Source organism: Myotis brandtii, unplaced genomic scaffold, assembly GCF_000412655.1.
Source record: "Myotis brandtii unplaced genomic scaffold, ASM41265v1 scaffold493, whole genome shotgun sequence".
Classification (NCBI taxonomy): Eukaryota; Metazoa; Chordata; class Mammalia; order Chiroptera; family Vespertilionidae; genus Myotis; species Myotis brandtii.
In genome coordinates, this window is record NW_005368827.1 from 2402183 (window position 1) to 2426201 (window position 24019).

General features: G+C 35.9%; 1 protein-coding gene and 1 long non-coding RNA gene across 3 annotated transcripts in view; one reads left to right on the forward strand and one right to left on the reverse strand.

Moving 5' to 3' along the window:
- The window catches only part of LOC106727881, a 25536-nt gene extending 3575 nt beyond the window's left edge, over positions 1 to 21961 (reverse strand). The window contains exons 1-4 of one of the 2 annotated variants that reach the window (XR_001364128.1): positions 21923 to 21961; positions 18735 to 18812; positions 13008 to 13141; positions 4627 to 4632 (exon numbers count right to left, since the gene is read on the reverse strand). This is a non-coding gene — a long non-coding RNA (uncharacterized LOC106727881). Of the gene's footprint in view, positions 1 to 2463; positions 2797 to 4626; positions 4633 to 13007; positions 13142 to 18734; positions 18813 to 21922 lie in introns of those variants that run through there. The other variant, XR_001364129.1, reaches the window with a different exon arrangement.
- LRP1B (low density lipoprotein receptor-related protein 1B) overlaps positions 1 to 24019 on the forward strand; it is a 1756854-nt gene that overhangs the window by 782283 nt on the left and 950552 nt on the right. The gene's annotated exons all lie outside the window — the stretch shown is intronic.

Below are 24019 nucleotides of genomic sequence, written 5' to 3' on the forward strand. Positions count from 1 at the left end.
GTGAGGGGCTGAGGGCCATTTTCAGGCTGGCCACACCCCCTTCAGGGTGGGGGTCCCCACTGGGGTGCCTTGCCAGCCTGGGTGAGGGGCTGTTCGCCGTTTTAGGCTGGCAACCCCCCTGCCCCCGGCGAAGCAAGCTCCCAGCCTCTCCTTTTTTTATTTTTATTTTTCCACCACCTCCTTGAGTGGAGGCCAGGGTGGGCTGGAAGCAGGTATCTGGGATTTATTTATCTTCTATAATTAAAACTTTGTAGCCTTGAGTGGAGCCCAGGGCCGGCCAGGGCAGGCAGGAAACTTGGCTTCCTCCATTGCCAGGGGCAACCCAAGCCTCCTGCTTGCTCCAGCTCCGTGGCCGCCACCATCTTAGTTGGGTTAATTTGCACTACTTAAAAGGCAGTTTGACTTGCACATAGAAAGTTCTCAATAAATGTTGGGTGTTATTTTTAGAGAGGAAGCATGGCTTGTTAGAAAAGTTATTGGGTAATTCAATATTATTTAAATATATTGGTATAGCCTAACTTGTAGAATGACTATGGTACACTTCACAATTCTTGGCCTCTGTGTCTTCATTTTAAAATGAGGGGTTAGGATAGCTTATCAGTAAAGTCTTTTTAGTCTACATTCAGTTTTACACCTTTAAATTATTCTGACTTTTTAGGACCTTAGGTAAGCTCCTAAATCACAGGTCATGGTCCTTTGTGCTTAACTTTGCAGAGAATTTAGTGCAAGAACAGATTCGGCTCATCTCATGGAGCAGCACAGCTCACTACTAGAAAGCTGTGCTTTAAAGAAGTCTTATAAAGTCAGCAATAGAAAATTAAGTTTGGAAGTATTTAGAGGCCAGATGTCCCACAAATTTTTTGTTTGTTTGTTTGTTTAGTTGTTTTTATTTTTTCCTTCCCTCACAGGAAAGTTGGGGGTAGTTGCTTGGAATTTCCCTCTTAACAGGAGTTCGCTCAGGAAAAAAGACATCTAGAAATTGCTTTCCCATAAAGATAAAGTAAAAGCTAATTTACCACTGTCTTAGAGAATCTAATGCCTCACTTCAACAGATAAAGGTAGTGTTAGTGATCAGAAGAATCCACTGCTAAAGAGATGTCAAGGAGTCAGCAAGCGATTGCCATATTGACTGCTACTGATTTCAATAAAATTAGTTTGCACCATTGAAAGAATTTTTTCTTGCCTAAAACCCAAGGTAAATTTCAGATACTCACTGTAATCTAAGGAGGACTTGTGTTTAAAAAAAAATGCTGAAATGGGGCATAAATGTGACCATAATTCCTTAAAACCTTCAAGATACTTTCTAAATTTCTTAACATAGTTTATGAGCTTGTCTAGCTTGTTCTTTTCTTCCTCATAATCTATGTTTTAGTCAAGCCAAACTTCCCTTAGTTAAGTCCTTGATTATGCTGTGCTCTTTCTCAATTTTGGATCTTTTTTACATATTGTTTCTCTATATGGACCATTCTTTCCCGCCACTCTGCCTGGTAATTTTCTAGTTAACATGTATGTCTCACCTTAAATGCACTGTATTTAAGGAAATTTTCCAAAAGAAGCCCCACTAATATTATTTTCAACTGAACCCTGTATTTCCCCTGTCATAGCATATACCATTTGGTATTATAATTATTTATTTGTCTTCATCCTTTGAGCCTGCAATGTCATTAGCACAGGAATCTTAAGGATAAATTGGAATAAAGAAACAGCAAATAAATGGTTAAGGAAAGTAGGCACTGTGGTAGGCATCTGCATGATGAGATGAGTGGCAGAATCTCTCCTCTCAAGGACATATCAGCAGTGAAGACAGGAAATTTAAACTCACAATGATAATATTTATGTTTTAAGTCATATACTATAATATCCAGCTCAGTTTATTTTCAACCACTTACATTTAAAATAAATCCCTATACCAATCAGATATTTTACTAATATTATTTGAACATATTCTTTTTTTCCCCAAGTTGTGCTTTTTTGCCTTTGAATTTTTTTAGAAATTATGGATACTTCAACAACCATAAGTAACATTAATGAAATGTTCTCAAGCTACTCTGGACCATTGTTTTTCTCTTTCCTCTGTACTTCAATAATACTTCTAGTACTACCACCCAGTTATATAGCTGTGTATATGCTATATATATAAAAGCCTAAGCGACCGAATGATGGGTCAACTGGTTGCTATGATGTGCACTGACCACCAGGGGGCAGACACTCAATGCAGGAGCTGCCCCCTGGTGATCAGTACGCTCCCACAGCCAACTTCCTGTGGCTGGCCAACATCCCATGGTCACTCCCCCCAGCCGACCAGCCTGCCATGGTCCCTGCCCCTACCTGGCCAGCCCTGATCAGCCACAATCAGAACTGGGTGAGATGGCCCAATTGGCCCCAATCTCCAGCCAGGCCTAGGGACCCTACCTGTGCACGAATTCGTGCACCAGGCCTCTAGTACATATATATAACCCTTGAAAGATCCATCAAGAAATAGAAAAATATCTTGCTCACAGAAGTTTCATTATAATTGACATTTTACAAAAAATTATGAGCAAGTCAGGCAGTTCTGCCTATTTTCATCCTGTTGAATTTTTTGATTCATTATCTGTTCTCTAAGTTTGCTTGGAAAAATATAGATCACTTTTTATCCTAACCACTAAATCCTAAACATTGAAGACTAGAGTTTTACTTATATTATTGACTAGCTTTACATGTACCAAGAATTGTGCAGATACTTTATAATATTCTCCCATTCAATCCTTCCAATAATCCCATGAGGTAGGAAAAACTGGTAACTTCATTCTGGCTCTGAAAGAAAAAAATAGCTTCTAAATAAGTTTAGTTACTTTTTTAAGATCATCCAGCTCATAAGTACAAGTCATAGGTAAGTCTCCACTCTGATTCTAACATCTTAACCATCATTATATTCTAGTCATGGATGATGCATATAGGTCTCCAGATCCTTGTACATCATAAAAATGAGCAATTATCACTAGGTAATTCCATAGACTCAAGAAAATTCCAGGTGCTATAATATACCTTAAAAAATCCTATATAGGTAACACCTATATTTTCAGGAAAGCAGTTATTCTTTACCAAGAATCAGAACATACTTGGTACTTTAATAACACTATCTAATTTTTCCTAAAAGTTTTGTAAGTTTAATATTTCTATAATCACTTTAAACTGAGACTTAGAAAGGTCAAGCAAACTCTTCAAGGTAGCTCACATAGCTAGTAAGTAGCAGACTGTGGATGTGAACCAAACAGTTTGTCATAAAATATTATATTTTTAACTCCTATACTGCACAGTAGCTTGTCAACCACCATTTTTTTGCTTCTCAGCTTAATTAGTATATATTTATTATCATTATATTGCAGAATATGAATGTGGTCAGACTTCTGTTATGTAAATTTACAGACTGGGATCTAGGTAACTGGTTTAACAGTTACTTTGTGACTTTCTCTTTCTACTCTGTAAAAACTGCTGGAGGTATTGCGATTACATCAAATTTAAAGATTTTTATAAGTATAAACTAGTGGCCTGGTGCACAAAATTCATGCATGGAAGGGGGGTTCCCTCAGTCCAGCCTGCACCCTCTCCAATCGGGGACTCCTTGGGGGTTGTCCAACTGTGGTCAGACATGCCTCTCACAATCTGAGACTGCTGGCTCCTAACCACTCACCTGCCTGCTTGATTGCCCCTAACCTCTCTGCCTGCCTGCCTGATCACTCCTAACTGCCCTCCCCTGCCAGCCTGATCTCGCTCCCAACTTCCCTCCCCTGACAGCCTCTGTCTCGGCCCCCACCACTATGACTTTGTCCAGAAGGAATTCGGATGTCCAGAAGATGGCCAGTCAACCCGGTCTAATTAGCATATTTCCCTCTTAGTAGTATAGATAGATTATATAGGATAGGATTGCTTAAATGGGGGGGGGGAGCCTTTTTCAGCAGGAGGAGATGCTCTTGGCAGACAAAAATACATAATCCCTATATTTGAACTGATAGCCAGCCACATGCACTATACTGCCAAATTGGTCATTAAAAATTAAAACACTTTCTTATACCTTACACCAAATAGCTGTTGCCCTTAAAACCCCTCCTCAGCCTCCACCTTAGGTTCTGCCTACACAGTTCACCCAGATTTGATTCTGATTGGTCAGTTTCTATGCCAGTCAGCATCTCCTAGCCTATCAGTGGGCCTGATCAGAGACGCGGGACTGATCAGCAGCCCCAACGGAGGCCCAAGAGAAAGTGAGGCACGGCTGCTGGCCAGGCCCAGAGCGAAAAAGAAAGGCAAGTGCTGCCACAGAGGCTGCAGATCAGACCCTGCTTTTCTCTCCAGGCTTCTCTTTGGACCTTATCCACAGTCCCCTCAGCAGTCAGTGCTGGGTTGGGGGGCCCTCAATGATTGCAGTCAGTGCTGGGTCGCCATGGCCACCCTGCACTGATTTCCAGTAAGTCGAGCCTTTGGTTGTTTTGGATGTTATGGACTCTGGGTTTTTATATATTAGGATAATGTTAACACATTTTAATCTTTTATTAGCATATGTGGTCAAGTGCATGATTTCCAGTCACACTGATCTTGTTTAGAATTAGTGAGTAGCATGTTTACACTGAACTCATTTTATACTTTTACTCATATCTCTTGTAACTCTTAGAATTCTCATTCTCTCCTATAAAGTCAATATTCTATAATCTAGACAGCATTATGAGCCCAGGTGGGATATCTAAGATCATTACATTTTTTGTCACATTCTTTCTCATGTAATAGGTAAAACTAATAAAAAGACATACTCATGTAAGATAAAAGCCAGCTGCATTATTTCAACCCAGCAATTGAATTCTATCAATCAAGGTACCCTTTGCTGTCAGAAAAGAAAACTGGAAGGCTCTATGTGGGTGAAAATAAAGCATAGGGTAAATTAAAGTAAAAAGCTTAATCTTTAAAATAAATATGCTTCTAAATTGAGGAATATGAACTACGAAAAGCATACACTATTTGATAAGACCTGTCTAGACATTGGTATCTTGAGTGTGAATATTGAGTAATAAAATTGAAATGAATAACCTTATGATAAGATCAGGTAAATTCATGAAGATATAAATCAGTAAAAGAGAACAAAAATGTCGTGGTGCTTATTTTAAGGACTAAATGCAGACATGGGCTGGATCTTTATTTGGCAAACTCTATAATCAGTGTACTACCCTATAATGCCTATCATAAAAATCACTGTTCCTTTTCAGTCTATGTTTACTATGGATTTTAAAAACTACCTACCTCACGTATTCTTAATAGAATTACTTTTTTTTATCTGTCACAAAGTACCACATGTTATTCTAAGTGAATCATTGTTAATATTTTTATTTCAGGGACTTTAAACAAGCCAATATTAAGCATTTCCATCCTAAATAAAATTATCATGAAAATTTATTTATTTGTTTATATGGTGTTTCTGGAAGCTTTTTGTTTATTTCTTTAGTTTTTAACATAGCCTATTAACATATGTGTTAAATTAAGATTTCAGAGAGAAATATTAGGGACATAAAAGAGGCTTATCCAATACCTCAAAGTGTGAGAAAATACCAATGCTCATACTATATAGGCTATGTCTTCTACATTTATTGAAAATCAAATAACAGGCCATATTAAAGCTGTGAGGTTTGTTCTCATTTCACCACAGCCTGGCACCTGGGGCTATGGGGAAAGCAACACAGTTCAGGACCTATGCACGTATGATTCTTGGAACCCATTCACAGTTTGGAAGTGACATGAGGTGTTAAATGTCTCTCTTTTTTTAATTCTAAAATTAACCAGTCATGATTTTCCTTCTTACAAAAAGATTTAGATATGCTTACTTGAAGTTTTACTGTTAAACTCTGTAAGAGCACACATCTACCAGTAGCAGAAGAGATGGGGACCCAAGGTCCATAAAGTTTGCAGCTACAGAGGATGAACTGCTAATGGAAACTATAGTTTTCAATTATCCCTCTCCTCCAAAAATCACTGCTACTCAAAGTGTGGTACTTGAATAATCAGCATGGGCCTCATCTGTGGGCTCATTAGAAATGCAGAATCTCATGCACCATCCCAGATTTTCTGAATCAGGATCTACATTTTAACAAGTTCTCTAGGTAATTTACATTAAGTTACATCCTAATAAGTCAGAACTCCACTTGTATTGTCTCCTTGAGGAACTCTTTAGTAATATCCCTGATGGGTCCAATGTCTTTAGTAATCCTGTCATAGCACAAAGTTCCTTTCATCCACTTTTCTGTTTATCAGTCTATGATGGATGTGATTGTCTCTCCAATAGATTATCAACCCAGGATGAAACTTGTGAACGTCATGGCATACCTGGCACAGTGTGTTATATATAATATAATCAATAAGTAGTAAATGAATGAATGAATGAATGAATGAAGCCTTCTTGACAATTAGCAAAAATGTCTGTATTATTACTATGCATCATTGATTTCAACTTTAAAGAAACAGCTTTCAGGTGTAATTATTACCATTGTTATTATTATAGATGTTGTTATTGAGTTACTAATGTAATAAAAAGTAGTTTTTAATAAAATAATAGCATCTTTATGATTGGAGCTTAAATCTGATAAAGATGTCAGGATTTTCACATGAAAAGACAAATGATAACGTAGAGCCTGTGTATATTAACAGGCAAGGGCGTGAACCCCAGCCCTGTTGAAAGGACTGACTTTTCCATTTCCCAAAATAAGAAATGAAATATTTTGGAATTGCACTTGTCATTTGGGATATACTTAATAACATCTTCCATGTGTCAGACATTCTGCTAACACGTTGAGGGTATCAGACAGATCTGATACCTGTCCTTGCGATGCTTTCACTCAATTGTTTTCTAATTTGTAATATGCCTAACAAACTACTTTTTATTACACACAGGACAGAATTGAATTATCCTAGAAGGCAATTGACTGCATAATTGCTTTCATAATGTCTGTCATTTGGCACTTTTCAAAGGTGGCATGGAGAAAGAGGAAATGCCTTGAGATAGCATTAGAGTGCTTTTGTGACCTGCATTATAGATTTCTAATACGTGTTTCTCTGACAATGCCTTAATTCCCCAAATACTCACACATGTAGAATACTATATAGTTTAGTTCATGATAAATTTATTTTTATTTGCATTTACTGGGATGACATTGGTTAATAAAATGTTACATGGTTCAGGTATATAATTATACAACACATTATCTGTATATTGTATTTGGTGTTTATCACCCCAAGTCATCACCATTGATCCCCCCTTTACCTTCTACTGCCTCTCCCTCTGACCATCACCATACTGTGGTCTGTGCCCATGAGTCTTTCTTTTCTTTGCTTAATGGATGAATAAGAAAACAAAATGAGGTATATCCATACAGTGGAACATTATTTGGCAATGAAAATGAAGTACTGGTATAAGCTGCATTAATGAATCTTTGAAAGATTAAGCTAGTGAAAAAAGTCAGTCCCAGAAGACTATATGTTGTATAATCCCATTACATGAATTGTCTAGACTTTGTCCATCATTAGAATGGTGGTAGTGAGTGCAAGGTTAATTTTTGTCATAATAAAAATATGCTAAATTAATTATCATGATGGTTGCAAAACTGTCAATAAACAAAAAACACTGGATTGTATGGTTTAATTATGTGAATTATATGATATGTGAACTATAGTTTAATAAACATGTTATTAAAACTCACATACAAACGATCAGGTATCACAATTGTATTGGAACATTCAGTAGTATTATTGAAATTAGAAAACAGTGAAAGCAATGCCTAAATTCTAATAAATAACGATTCATAGACTCTACTATGTAAAACCTGTCAATTGACAGACTAGAATAAAGGTTTTTTTTCAGACATTTAAGCCCACCAAAATTTTATCACCCAGGAAATTATATAGAAGCATCAATCCAGGAAGATTTTCGTCCTTCACCAAAAATAAGAAAGCAACTTAGAATGCAAACTTTGTATAAAGTAGGCATAGATGTGAGAGTTTATATCTAGAGTCTCAATTCTGTTCCATTGAGCTATTTGTCTATCCTTATGCCAGTATGGCATAGTCTTGATTACTGTAGTTTTGTAGTAAATTGTGAAATAGGGAAGTGTGTCTTCTCACTTTGTTCTTCATTTTAAGATTTTTCCTGGCTATTCTGTTCCTTGCATTTCCATAGGAACTTTAGATCATCTTGTCAATTTATGCAGAAAGGCTGCTTTCTACTGGTGATTATTTTGCTTGCTTAGAAAATGCCCTTCTTAACTCACCTACTACATAGATTCTTCCAAAATAAATATATACAGTTATTGTTTAAATCAATATTCACTGTTTTCATCATCATTATTTTAGTCTTCAGAACTAACCCATGTAGAATTTCTTATTGACATACCTTCCAAAGCCTTCTGTGACTTTTCCTAATTTAAACTGTTGAATCTGTAGATCATGTGGAAAGTATTGTCTTATAATTCATGAACATGAAATTTTAGTGTATAACTCTTACACTTCTTTTATTAAATTTATTCCTAAGTATTTTGTTTTTGGTGCTATTTTAAATGGAATTGTTTTCAATTTCACTTTCAGATTTTTTATTGTGATAACACATAAATAACATCAAATTTATCATTTTTATAACTTTTAAGTGTCTATCTCAGTGGCATTAAGTACAGTCACATTGTTGTACAACTGTTACCCTATCCATCTCTAGAAATTTTCAGCTTTCCAAGCTGAAATGCCATACAAATTAAACACGAAATCTCATACCTTCCCCAGCTCCTGGAAACCAAACCATCATTATATTTTAGCTCTATAAATCCTACCACTGTAGGTACACATAAGTGGAGTCATGAAATTTTTTTTTTATTTGACTGGCTTGTTTCACTTAGCATATCTTTAAGGTTTATTTATGTTGAGGCATGTGTCAGAATAACAATCCTTTGTATGCATATATCACATTTTGTTTATTTACCTGGTTATGTACATTTTGATCATTTCCACCTTTCAGTTATTTTGAACAATATTACTATGAAACAAGTGTGTACAAATATATGTCCAAATCATTGCTTTTACTATTTTGGTTACATACCCAGAAGTAGAATTGTTGTATAATATGGTAATTCTATATTCACTTTTTAAGGAACCACCATACTGTTTTCCATAGTGACTGCACCATTTTATATTCTTAGCAGCAATGCACAGGGTTACAATTTCTCCACATCCTTGCCAATACTTGTTATTTTCTGTTTATTTTTTAAATTTACTCTTTTTAATAATGGCCATCTTAATGGTGTGAAATAGTATCTCATTATGGTTTTCATTTGCATTGATCTAATGATTATGATGTTGAACATTTTTTCATGTTATTATTGGCAATTTGCATATTTTATTTAGAGAAATATCTATTCAAGTTATTTACTCATTTTAAAATTGGCTTGTTTTTTTGTTATTGAATCATAAAAGTTTTTGTAAATTATGGATATCAATTATTTATCAGATATATAATTTCAGTATATATTTACATTTTTCTCCAATTTCCTGGGTTGCCTTTTCATTCTGATAGTGTAATTTGATATACAAAGTTTTCACTTTTGATAAAGTACAATTTATCTTTATTCTGTCACCTGTGCTATTTTTACCATATTCTTTATTTACTTCTTTCAGCATTTTTCTTGTAGTTTTATTGAATCCTATATAATAAAAGCATAGTATGCAAATTGTCCCCTTGACAGGAAGTTTGTCTGGAAGTTCGACCAGGGGGCAGGGCCGGCCGGAGAAAGGGAGGGAGTACATGGGTGGCAGCTGGCAGCCACTAGGGACCCTGCCAGTGCACGAATTTCATATACTGGGCATCTAGTAAATATATAATAGCTATTTTGTGTCTTTGTTTGCTAATTCTCACATGGGGCTCTCTGAAAAGCAATTCTTGTTACAACCTGGTTTTCTTTTTCTTATGTGTGAGTCACAGGTTATTGTTTCTTTGCTGTCTCATAATTTTTGATTGAAAACTTAGAATTTTTGATAATATATTTTAGCAACTCTAGATACTGCTCTTCCCTGCTCCTTATTGTGGGACTTGGTGGTTTATTTTATTTTATCTTTAGGCATGTTTAATTTTTTTTATTACATGGACTGGATTATTTTGGTGAAGTCTCTGTCACCCCTTTTAGGGTATAGACTTGGGCATATCCACAGTCCCCCTGGGATGACAATGTTTTAGAAGGACTCTGTTTGATTTTCTGTTTACCTGATTTTTTTTTTAGATGTATGCCTCTATTGTTATCACACTTGCCAGTTAGCATGCACTAAGTCTCAGCTGATAATACAATATACAGATGATATATAATAGAATTGTACACCTGAAACCTATGTAATTTTATTAACCAATGACACCCCCAAAAAATCAAATTTTTAAAAAGTACTTTGTCATAAATTGCTCCACTGTCTTATTCAATACAATTTTGGCCGCTTCTCAGAAGCAGACTTTGAACTTTGTTCTAACTCCAGGAGGATTCTTCTTCTTAGCCATCTTTTCTCTTGAGTCTGGCTGACCTTTGTTTTAGTTTGTTGCTCCCATGGAGCTACCATCATTGTCTTACTTAATTACCACCAAAATCTCTATTGCTTTTGACAGGCTTTTAGGTTTGAACTTCCCGATGCTCTGATCTAAATGAAGTCAGTTCCCATCGGGAGAATGACCCAGATATCTGTTCTGCAAGCCTGCTTTTTCCCCTGGGCAATCTCTTTATCTCTGCCCTGGAGCTAGAGATGGGTACACTGCCCCACTTCCCTCAGAGTGACCCCTCTGCCTTACAAGTGGCATTCTAGGTGGCTATGGTTGCCTTTGGTCTTCTTGGCATGGAACCTCTGCCCCATGAGTGAGGAGGGCAGTTGGAGCCCAGTATTCTTGGTCTGTTCCTGCAGTAGAGCTTCCACCTGTTTTCAATGTGAGACGCATGCCTGTGTCTGTGCCTATTGTTCTCCTGGTAAAAAAATTACTCTGCTTCCATCTCTTCAGAGAATAAACCTTCAGTGTTCTGCTGCCAAGAAATGTGGTGCATTTACCTTTGTTCATTCTCATGTATTGAACTTAACAGACACCTTCCCAAGGTTATTGTTGCCTTCAATGGACTGGGACTAGTATGAGGATTTAAGACAACAATGTCTGACCTTTGAAAGGAAAGAAAAATGACTTTTACCTTCACTTTGCAAATACTATAGATTTAATCACAAGTACCTCTAACCTTCTAAATATGCAGAAATTGTTAGAAGTTATGAACTCCCTTTTCAAAGGAGGTTTCTTTATTCATGCTACCTCATGTTCTCGAACCCAAATGCTACTACTACCTCCACCCTATTATGTTTATCTCAAGTAAGTTATGTAATATACTTATGTAATTTATATGCATATAATCTATCTTCAACTGTATATTCATTTTTTACCCTTCTACCTGTAGGCATAGAAATTCTTTTACGAGATGTATGCAATTTCTACTAGGTAATTATATTTTTCTCAGGTCCTTGTGGCAAATTTGGTTATGTTCTCTCTCAAGCATAGTTTCACTGGGGATGCATCTAAGTATATTGAACCAGGCAAAGGTCTAACCATGGTTTTCTTATTATTAATAAACATAACCTACAATCCTTACTACAAAATCAAATACAAAACACTACTAAAACAAGATGTATAATACCACATACTACCTTAGTTTTATCAGTCCAGTGCGCATAGTATCCTCAGCTCTCTCTCCCTTAATTCTCTCTAAACCAGTTCATATCTAGGCAGTTACATGATACTTTCAGCCTATAGAGCATGCTTGCTCTCATTATAATTTTAATATGCATGAAAACTCATCAAAACACTTGCTCAGTTGAAATCTAAGGCTCAGATCATTTAAGAACTAGCATACAATTAAATGTCTGGTAAGAGATATCACAAACAGGTCTATGTCTTCTACCTTAAAAACTAGAGCACATTTCAAGAAAGCTTGTGTGCCTGTTATTTTATAGAAACAAAAATGGAAGAGAAAATTTCTGGGTCTCTTTGATGGAAATGTTGTTAATTATTGTAATTATACTATTATAACTGGCAACCTATAATGGGCCTTTTAAAATATTCAGACACTAAGGTAAGTGCTTCTATTGAATTACTGTATTTAAATCTCACACCATCCCTATGACATCAGTAATGGCATTCTCCTCATATAATTTAACCTGAGAAGAAAACCCCACACAAGCATCTGTTGTTTGGCTTTATCTTCTCACTAGAGGCTCAGTGCATGAATTCATGCACAGGTGGGATCTGGCTGGCCCACCCCGATTGGGGTGGGGGGAGCCAATCAGGGGTGGGGCCAGCCACGGGGAGGGGCTGTGGGCAGTTGGTGGGCTGGCCCGGCCCCCTGGTCGAACTTCGGGTCTAACTCCCTGTCGAGGGGACAATTTGCATATTAGCCTTTTATTATATAGGATATCCTCTCACAGGTAAAATTGAAGTAAATGTTTTTTTTTGCACAATATTTCCACTAATAACTTATACCTACAGATTACAGGTATATTATTTAGCACATTTTGTCAATGAATATTGAAACCAAATTTGTCTTTTTTTAACATAAAATAAATTAACCTCTTCTCATTTGATTGTGCCTTGGTAACTAGATATTAATTTTCTGTATAATGAAAACTTTAAAAGTTTTGTATATTTAAATTTTAGAACTCTGAATGCCATTAAAATAAAATGTTCCTTAAGAAATCAGAATGCAAAGTTGGTAAATTACTAAAAATGATTTTATTCGGAGTCTAAAATAAGCCATTTACATCTAGTGTTAGCCAGTGAGTTGAGGTTAGAACTCCTTCTCTCAGTAAACCTGCAACTTGCAGATATGATATAAAATGGGAAAATCTCTCACCACTGGTGTGGTACATGCTCAAGTTTTGGTTGTTGTCACTTTGGTTTAACTTTGGTTTAGTTTATACATTTCAAATGTCAAGGGGTAGCATACCTTAGAGTTGTATTCCCATTATAGATAGAGAAATGTCTGAGAAAACAGCATGAAAGCATGGCAGTGCAAGGACTTTTCCAGGCGGTAAATAAGAGAATACAGGAGTGGAGAAGACATGAGCACTCTTCATCATTCTGATGAGGAAGAGATAGATATCATTCCTGCACACCTTCCTTAGGTAATAACCAGTTATGAGGCCCAAACCAGATGGAAAGAGAGGCAGGACCTAGAGTATCTGCCTGGGGTCACCACTGCTTACAAACAACTCTTCACTTGTTTCAGAAGGAAAAGTAAAACGATATTTAAACAGGTAGCTGTGTCCTTTATAAAATAAATGTGTTTCAGCGGGTAATTTATTTACTAAATTATGAATCATTCATAAAATGGAATATACAACTATCAAAAAGAATGGGAAGATATATATGCGCCGAGTATATACACACAACCATGTTATTTTAAAATAAAAATGTGTATAATCTGTTATAAACTTCACACTCAGTCCACAGAATATTTTCTTAAACCACATAATTACTTCTACCTGATAATATATGTAAATTATAAAAAAATGCTTTTCCTTATTGAAAGAATAGTAAATTCATAAGAATATTACTATGCAAAGTGAAAAGTATGAAGTGATAGCTTACTCATGTTAATTTATTAAATAGTATTTTAAAAGAATTGCTTTTGAGTTCTGAACCATGTTGCTAGATTTAAAAAAATCTATGTAGGCAATTGTGTTGTTTGAAAATAGAGGTTGTTTTATTTATTTCATTCTTTCTAATTTTTATACCTTACAATCTTTTTTTCCCCTCTAACCTTAATGCACTGGCTAGGGCCTCCAGTCCATTATTGCCTATAAGTGGTAAGAGCAGTTACCTTGCTCCTGTTATGACTTGTCCCTGATATCATAGCAGATATTTGTCAGGTCAATGAATATGTTTTTTTTTAAGTGCTTTTTTAGGCCACTATTGAAATGATCATATTTCTGTTCTCTGTTAGTCTATTGATATGGTAACCTGAATTAATTGATTTTCAAATTCTAAGCCAGTCTTGTATTATATGGTAAACCCCATATAGTCATGATATATTGTTATTTTATATATTGCTATATTTGGTTTGTTAGGAAGTGTATATCTATGTTCAAAGGGAATATTGTTTTATAGTTTTCTTATTTTGAATGTATTTGTATGATTTGGGTATTAGAATAATTCTAAACTCGTAAAAATGAGTTAGAAATGTTTTCTTTTCATCTGATTTTTAGAAATGTTTGCATGCAAATGGTACAATTTCTAATGCAAATGTTTAGTAGAATCTCCAGTGAAACTATCTGGATCTAGCATTTTCTTTGTGGGAGGTTTTAGTTCTAATTCAATTTATTTTATAAATATAGAAATATTCAGATTATCTATTTCTTCTTGAGTGAGATTTAGCAGTTTGTGTCTTTCACAGAATTAATTTATTTCATCTATGTTGTCAAATTTAAGGGCTTAGAGAGGTTGGTAGTTTTTCTTATTATCTTTTTAAAGTTATAGAGTCTGCAGTGACACCCTCTCTTTTCTAGCTGCTGTTTTTAATTTGTGTCTTTTTTGTGAATTTAGTAAGGTCATATTATACAAGGTTAATTTGTAAAAATCAATTATATTTCTAAATGCAAGCAATGTGCACTTGGAAGTTGAAATAAACAATACCACTCATAGCAACACTCAAACTATGAAATAATTAGGGATGAATTGAACATATTTGTGTAATATATGCTGAAAACTCATGAAAAAAAGCACCCAAAGCTCAAAATAAATGTATATATACACCATATTTATAAATTAGAAGACTCCATAATGTTGTTAAGATGTCAGTGTTCCCAAATCTGTAGACTTAATAAAATTCCAATTAAAATCCTAGCAGGGTTTCATAGAAACTGACAAGCTGATTATAAAATTTTTATGGAAATATTAAGGAACTAAGTATCTAAACAAATCTTGGAAAACAAGGACATAGAATGAGAACTCATGCTACCAGATTTCAAGATTTGCTATATCAAAAACAGTGTGATATTGGAAAAAGGGTAAATATGTAGATTAATCAAACATACCCCCACAAATATGTAATCCACTGATTTTTAACAAAGATTCAAATGTAATTCAATGGAGAAAGGTTAGATTAACAAATGCTAGAAAAGTTCAACATTTAATGTAAAAAGAAAATGAACCTTGATTCTTATCTTACATACTACATGAAAATTTGATAGATTCTTATAAAGTGAAACATCTTTACCATACTAGAGGCCTGGTGCATGAAATTTGTGCACTGGGTGGGGGGTGTCCCTCAACCCAGCCTGCACCCTCTCCAATCTGGGACCCCTCGGGGGATGTCTGACTGCCAGTTTAGGCCCGATCCCACAGGGAGCCAGCAGTTCCACAGGGATCGGGCCTAAACCGACAGTCGGGCATCCCTCTTACAATCTGAGACTGCTGGCTGCCAACCACTTGCCTGCCTGCCTCTCCTGATTGCCCCTAACTGCTTCTGTCTGCCAGCCTGATCACCCCCTAACCACTCCTCTGACAGCTTGATCGACGCCTAACTACTCCCCTGCCAGCCCGATTGCCCCCAACTGCCCTCCCCTGCTGGCCTGATTGCCCCTAACTGCCCTCCCCTCCAGCCCGGTTGCCCCTAACTGCCCTCCCCTGCAGGCCTGGTCCACCTCAACTGCCCTCGCCTGCAGGCCTGGTTGCCCCCAATTGCCCTCCCCTGATGACCTGATCACCCACAACTGCCCTTCCTGCCAGCCACCTTGTGGCTGTGGGCACCGCCATCTTTGAGGGCATGGCAGTCAATTAGAATATTCCCTCCTTATTGGCTGTGGGTGCCACCATCTTTGAGGGTGGGGCAGTCAATTAGCATATTCCCTCCTTATTGGCTGATGGTGCTGCCATCTTTGTGACAGTGTGAGGGTCAATTAGCATATTCACTCTTTATTAGATGGGATAAGCAAACATTCCCATTTTTACCCAAACAAAATGACAACCTATATTTATACAAAACATGTATGTAAATGTATATAGCAACTTTATAAATAATGCACCCAAACTAGAAATAACTGAAATCTCAATCACTTGTGAAATGAATAAACAAACTGAGGTACATTCATACAGTGGACACTATTCAGCAATACTACTGATAAAACAACATGGATGAATCTCAAATACATTTTACTAAGTAAAGATGCCACCGGCTGGATGATTCCATCTATAGAACCACGCTAGAATAGGCAAAACTATAGAGATAAAAAGCAGATCAGTGATTACCAAAAACTGGCAGTGGGGCAAGGAGATGACTGTAGAAGGGCCAGAAAAATCTTTTGGGATAATGGCCCTGTTCTATATCTCGATGATGGTATTGGTTACACAACTGTATGCGTTTGTTCAAACTCATAGAACCGTACACTAAAAGGAGCGAATTTTACTGTATGTAAGTTATACTACAATAAAAATGGAACAAACATATTTAAAAAAGAATTTCCTTCCTTAATGTTAAGAGCGCATTGAAAAAGTGAGGCCAGGACTGTGGTTTAGCACTAAGCAAATTAATGTGAAGAAATTCACATTAGCAGCCACAAGCAGGAGCCTAATCTCTGGAAGCCAGCTCACACTCCTTTTTCGTAGGCCAGGGAAATAGGGGTGAGAGAAAGAATGATGTGGCACAAATTATCACCATCCTAAATATGACAAGCACGCGTCCTGCTGACAAGAGGAGCTGTCTGGCATGGTAATATGCTGTATCAGCTTTTCAATTTCCACGTATAAAAAGTGAAGGAAATACTTATTTTTTCAAAGTGCTACATTAAAAAGAGTAATTTTTTTCTCATTACTAAGATTATAGTTGTTGGTTAAAGGGAATTTTTGTATAAGGCAAATTCAGGGAGCAATTTGATTACTAAAATTGAGAATAAAACCTTATTTTACCTTGTAAAATAATGTCCCATATAACATATATTTGGGAAGGTATCTTTTTGTATTTCCAAAGAGTTTATAAAAGTTTTAATTTTCTCTCTGGGAGAAATATATAACCTAGAAGCACATGATTACAATAGCTGTGTTCTCACTATCGTATTAAGTCCAATACACAATCAATGTGAATTGTTTGATTTTAGGTCGTAAAGGCTGCCAGCATATTGCTATTGATTATACTATGGATGAATTGATGGCTGTACATACAACATTTCAAACAGTGGTTCTCTGGCTTAGAAATATTTATATAAACAAAACTAAAGTACAAAGAATCCTCCTAACAGTAATAACTTGTAATTATTGTAATTGTTAGAATCTTATAATTGTTGGAATCAAGTTATCATCTTTTAATTACCATTCTCTGCTGTTGTGTTTTTACTCTGAGGCAGGTTAGCAAGTTATTTGTATGTGTTTTCTAAATCATAAACCAGCGTACATTTGGGGAAATGTGTTCTAAAACCCAATGCTGTTAAAAAAAAAAACATAATAATCCCTAAAGACTGAGAAAATGGCCATAGCTATTTGGTGAAAATTGTTTATCTGAGGTGTTAATTGGTCCATGCTTATGTAGAAAATTAAAGGTGGATGTACATTGATTTGCTTCAGAGAATAATACTCATATTTTATAGGACCCAATTGCTAGATCCTGTTAAAAACACACAAAAAAACATAATAATCCCTAAAGACTGAGAAAATGGCCATAGCTATTTGGTGAAAATTGTTTATCTGAGGTGTTAATTGGTCCATGCTTATGTAGAAAATTAAAGGTGGATGTACATTGATTTGCTTCAGAGAATAATACTCATATTTTATAGGACCCAATTGCTAGTAGCCAGGATAGAAAAATCTTTATTTTCTGTGGTTACTGTTTTCCCCTCTGCAATCATGTAAACATTTCAGGAGAATTTGCCTAAAAGGTATCTTCTCTGGAAGATATTTAAAAATGCACATGTGCTTTGGGGGCAAAACTAGAATTATGTCATGTAACACCCAAAAGTAAAAGAGCAAAAGAGAAAGCCCTGCTGTTGTAAAAAGAAGCATAGTTCCAAATTGCCGGAAAAAATGTGTAAATTATATGAATATTGACGATAGTCTGTTGTACTGAATGGGTGATTAACCTTAAATGGTACAATGATAATAAAAATACTGATAATAAAAAAGTTACTATTTGGCAGGCAATATTTTAAGAACTTGGCATGATTTACCCCATTTAAAACTCATGACAACTCTATGAGGTAGTTTCTATTGTTATTCCCATTTTAGAGATAACTAAAAACAAGAATAGAGATCTTAGGTCATTTACCTATCACCATGTATTGTATAACAAACAACCCTAGTACCTAGGGAGTTCAATGAAACAACAACAACATATAATAATTTGTAACCCAGATCACAGTACAGTTAGGTTCAGGGCTGCCTCCTATGTTGTGTTTCAGGCTCCTTCAATTTGAGGCCTCTACGTTCCCAAGGTCCAATGAGTTTTCTGCTGAATTCCTTGCATCCAGAGCGCTGACAAGTGAAGGGAAGAAAGTGGAAGATTATCTGAATTCTTCAGGGGCAGTTCAGGAAGAGGCGCACACTGAGTTTGCTTATATAACATTGTCCAGAAGCCAGATGTATAGCTTTCACCTAAGAGCAAGTCAAGTGGGAAAACTTCTTGTTTTATTTGCCCATGAAGAGGAAACAGGATTGGTGAACATTAGCTAATTTTTGTGGTACTCACATAACCTGGAATTAGTAAAACCAGAGTTAGAGCTTAGGTACTCTGGCTTCACAGTCTGTAGCCATTATATTCCACCAGCTCTTAGAGAAAAGGAAAAGGAAAAGAGATACAATATGAATTAATTTTGTATCCATGTAGAATTCTTACTATTTATTATTAATAATAAAAATTCAAAAATCTATTTCTTAAATCTATTTCTAAGTTAAAGAACATCTTAGAATCTTAGATACCTCAAAGCTAGACGCTATTTGTAATCCAAACATGTCAAACTCACGGCCCATGGGCCACATGGGACCCACAACGAATATTTTTTTGCGGCCCAGCCAATATAAAGTATGTAAGAAAAGTTTTAATAAAAATTTCATAACTCAATTTTTACAATATCCTGTTATACATAATTATTAATAATGAACTACAACATTTGCGAATGACTGATTAATATAATCATGTTGCATTCATTTCCCTTATGTGCCTTACGCGCAGGCGCACCATTTCTCTCCACTAATACTAGCAGCGAATATTTTAGCAGCCAACTGCCAGGTCATTAGTCTTGGACTGACTTGTTTTGTGTGTGCAACAGGAACTATTTTGCTTTTGGAGAACAAGAAAAATAGGTTTGTGTTACGCTTATTAATTTGTGTAGTTATTCAGTGTCTGGTAAGTTAATATTCAAGAAAAAATTAATTTTTATTAAAATGTTCTATTATTTTATGTTAATGACTACTCATTTATTTCAGCCCTTTGTATTCATCATGTTTCAGCATGTTCTATAGAAATTAACCTATGTTTCTATGAAAATTGAAGCTTTTGTTTTTTTGCGGCCCACATCAACTTAAACCTTGTTTATTTGGCCCGTGTTAGCCTTTGACATGCTTATTGTAAACTGTTAACTTGCATTTGATAGAAAATATATACCCACACTTTTATAGTACTCTCCTATACAACTTTGAAAAGGACATAAAAATATTCCTTAAAATAACAGAATGGAGTGGGTCTGTGTTGGCTTTGTCTTCATCAATTGGATTACATTTGATTCCTGACATCATAGCTACTCTCCTTTAATTAAAAATGACACTTTCCTTTTATGATAATGCTGAGGAATACAGATCAGATTCCCTGTTTACATATCTGTTTCTTGGCTTGCATATTGCATCTCCTTAAATACTACTGGTCTTCCTACTTCAGTTTAAGATCCAAACCAATGATAATGTTGCATGAACCAATGACCGTGCTTCATAAAAAGCACTCTATGAAGACTGATCCGAGTATAAAATTTCTGTTCTAGTCTAATAAGCTTTCTAGCAAAATTAATTTGATGAATTTTTAATTACATACATAATCATTATAGTGTTGCACATAATTAGGCATACATGGTAAGTAGTTCTAATAGATAACATTATAATAATTAGTATTGCTTTCACAGAGTCAAGCCAAATTTTAAATTTTAGTTTTTCATGTTGTCAATTCTTCATAGTTCTTCATAGCCGGTTAGAAGAATCAGCATTTACCATTTTACCTGATATCATATACCATTTAATCATCTCCCTATCACCTCTCTGCACAAACACAAATTCTCATACAGGATAAAATCAATAAACCACAAGCTAAGTTGCCCACATTTCTTTTGCTGTTTTCAACCACCAGACCCCCACCTAATACTCAAAACTGTGGGTGAGATCTGGACTTTCATACTCATCCCCCCCCCATTTTCTTTTATTTCTCCTCAATTCTCCCCATTACAACCCCCATGTTGTTAACTTGTATCAGTGCGCATTGGATTAGAAAGAGCCGAAAGATGGAAGCAATAGTCTGTGGATTTTCTACTTCAGATTGAGACAGGGGAAAAAGAAAGTTGGGCTACTGGGATTAAGTGGAAAAAAATAATACCTGTAAAACACTGAGTTATTATGCCTGCCTAAGGTACAGACTAAATTAAGTAGGTCATACCCATACCTTTCTTCTCTTTATCCCCTAAAATGTGTAAGTCTTTTCTATGACAGTCCTTTCCATTTCCTCTTTCTGTCCCAGCCCCTTATTACATTTATCTTTGTCCTCTCTGCTCTACTGAAACCCTTTTTAAAGGTCTTAATTGATCCTATTTGGAAACCCAGTGCATTTTTTAGAGTTCATCCAAGTATATTTCACTAAGGCTTTGCCGTTAATGGCTCTGCTCACTTTGATGAACTCTTCTTCTTCCTTAGGTTTTGTGAAGCTTTCTAGGTTCTTCATCTATATGTTTGATTATTTAGCAGTTTCTTCATTAACACTTTTTCTCCTTGCCTTTCACATGTAAAAGTTCTCTGGATTATAATTGTATCATAAAACTTCTTTATGAGGGATGCTTCTTTCCTCCTTGGGCTACAAGCACCAACTTTACATTTGTAACTTCCAGATTTACAACTCCAGTCCAACCTTCTTTTCTTAAATAGACTCAAATTCTCAACTTTCTCCTACCCATTACCCTGTCAACATTTTAAACTAAACAAAGACAAATTTATTATTTTCCCAAAACTTCCAGTTCTCCTGTTATTCTTAATACACTTTATTGGTACTATTAACTCCATGACATTATGCTTTCACCAAGTTTTTGACCATCCATTGATCTAAATATTCATAGCCCTAATTTATGCCTTTGCTATTGTAGCCTTTTAGATGGCTTTTCTTCTTTCACTATTTTTCACTTATCTTTCTCCCTGCTATTAGGTACTTTCAAACAATACAAGTCAGAATATATCACCCTGTCCTCATTAACTAGCAATGACTCCCATTATCAGGAGACAATGCTACTTAATCTAATAATTAATCCACTTGGTCCTGGTCTGAAACAATTCCAGTCCTATTTTCTACCACAGTCAACAGTATGTTCCAGGTACCTACCCCCATTTTTCAGTCTCTGTATGAATTTTTCTCTTTCTAGCTTATGAATTTACATTTTTATTTAACGTATATATTATTCTGCTATGAGTTATAGCTGTCTAACATTGTTCTTCCCACCTAACACCACCCACTTCCCCACTCAGGGCATAATCACTTAGTTTGGGTAAAGCAATTTTGTATCTGTGGAACCCCAGCAGAGTGCTTAACTTTGACTAGGTACTCAATCCATGTTGAACTAAAGTAGCACATATATGCCTAGCAATTTTGAAATGATTCCACAATAATCAAACAAGATTTGACAATTCAATTACCTGACTTGAAGATGTAAATGAATGATCTTTAGGACCTAGTTTAATGAAGTAGAAATGAAACTTGAGACCGTTAATCTTCATCCTAGAGTTCAGCTATTTTATTGATTTTTTGATGCATTTATCCTATAAAAATCGTGAAACACTTTGTTTTCTGTCGCACATTACTAAGCCTAGGCTGACAAACAAAGATACACCATGGTTCCAGCCATCGCCGGATTGTTCAGTGGGAATTACAGGTATCATTACATAGGTATTAGAATATATAGGTATCAGAACATAGACTTTATATTTAGAATGACCTTAATTTGAATGCTAGCTCTACTGTATGTTTGCTGTATAATCTTGGGTTATCAACCATCAGATTTATCATCTGTAAAATGTAAGTTACAATAATAACTACATGTTTAACTGTTGTGTGTTTCAAAAAGATTGCAAAATTAAAGAACTTGATATAGATTTATAATTTGTAGCTATATATACTGGTATAAAGAAACATTTGTTACATATTTTATTGCTAATACATTTTTATAAACCAAGCTACTACTCTTTGTACGTTACATAAATATTGACATTTATGTTAGCATAAAATTAGCACTGATCCCAAATCCAAACCTATTAAATAAAATATAGTTAATTTGTGTATTGGTTGAATTTATATTTTAGAAACAACAATTGTTCCAAGTTTTCAAGGAAAAAGAACTTTAATATAGTCACAGCAGTGAACATTAGAAATTGACGAGGGCACAACTAGCTGTCAAGTTATGATACTATAGTTATGTCCCAGTCAGAGAGGAAGCTATGATATTTGTTGAGTTCACCAATAGCATATTGATAGAAAAAGATCACAGCCTCCGCCCTAGGGCACCCCAACATTGACAGGTTGACAATAAGAGGAGGAATCTCACAAAGGAGACTGTTAAATAGGAGGAAAACGAAGGGTGTGGAGCCCGTGGAAGTAAAGTCATGAATCTGTATCAGAAAACAGTAGTTACCTGTGTCTACTGCTACTGAGAGGTCAAGGAAGATGAGGACTGAGAAAAGGTCATTGTATTTAGTTAGCATCAAGGTCATTGGAGATATTCACAGGAGCATTTCTTTGGAGCAAAGGCTTGATGGAGTGGGTTTAAGATAGAAACAGAAGGGTAGAGAGAGACAGTGGGTGTGGGTCATTTTTAAAATTTTGTTGCAAAAAGGAACTGAACAATGGTGACTAATAGGAGAAGTGAGGTCAAAGTTCTTTGTTTTTAAGTTGGGGAAAAATAAGAGCATGTTTGATGCTGAGATTGAACTAGTGCAGGGGTCAAAAAACTTTCTATAAAGAGCTATAGTAAATATTTTAGGCTTTGTGGGCCATAGGTCTTTGAGGCAACTAGCCAGCTATGCCTTTGTAGAGTAAAAGCAGCCTGAGGTAAAGTTAATTGACAAATATTGAGGGCTTTAGTTTGTTCTAGTACATAGTTATTTAAAAAATAAAAAGCAATTATGAGAGGAAGTAGAGAATAGCTGAAGTTATATACTTGACTCGGTGAGAGGGCATGGAATTTGTGTAAAGGAATTGGGGTTCGGGCTTTGATTATGAGTTTGAAAAGCAAGAAAGACAAGAATATGCAGAGGTGGATAAATATGAAAAACAGATCTGTGGAAAATCTCTTTTGAATTCTTCAATTTTCTCAGAAAAGTAGGAAGCAAAATTATCATACCGTGGCAGAAATTACCAGACGGCCAGAAAACACATAATGGGCACTCGGAAGATTCAGGAAAACCCTTTATTTGCAGATGCACTAGTGTGGTGACTCAGGGGAGTCAGTCTCCAAAGCCTGAGTACCGAATGAGCGGTTGGGCTGGGGGGGTTGTCTTTCCTTTTATCCCTTAGTTTCTTTGTCTCCCAAATATGAACAAGGCTTCCGGACTTTTCACAGGCTTTGCAGCCCCCATGGGTTGGGATGGGGGGAGTGAGATTATGACCCACCATCCAGGCTAGCTGGCGCCAGCAGTTAACCTTCTGTGGGGGCTTTCTATGTCCCCCCTGCAAATAAACAGGTTCTGCAAGGCTAGCAAGGACACAAGAGGAAAGGGGGTTGGGGCTAGCAAGCTTAT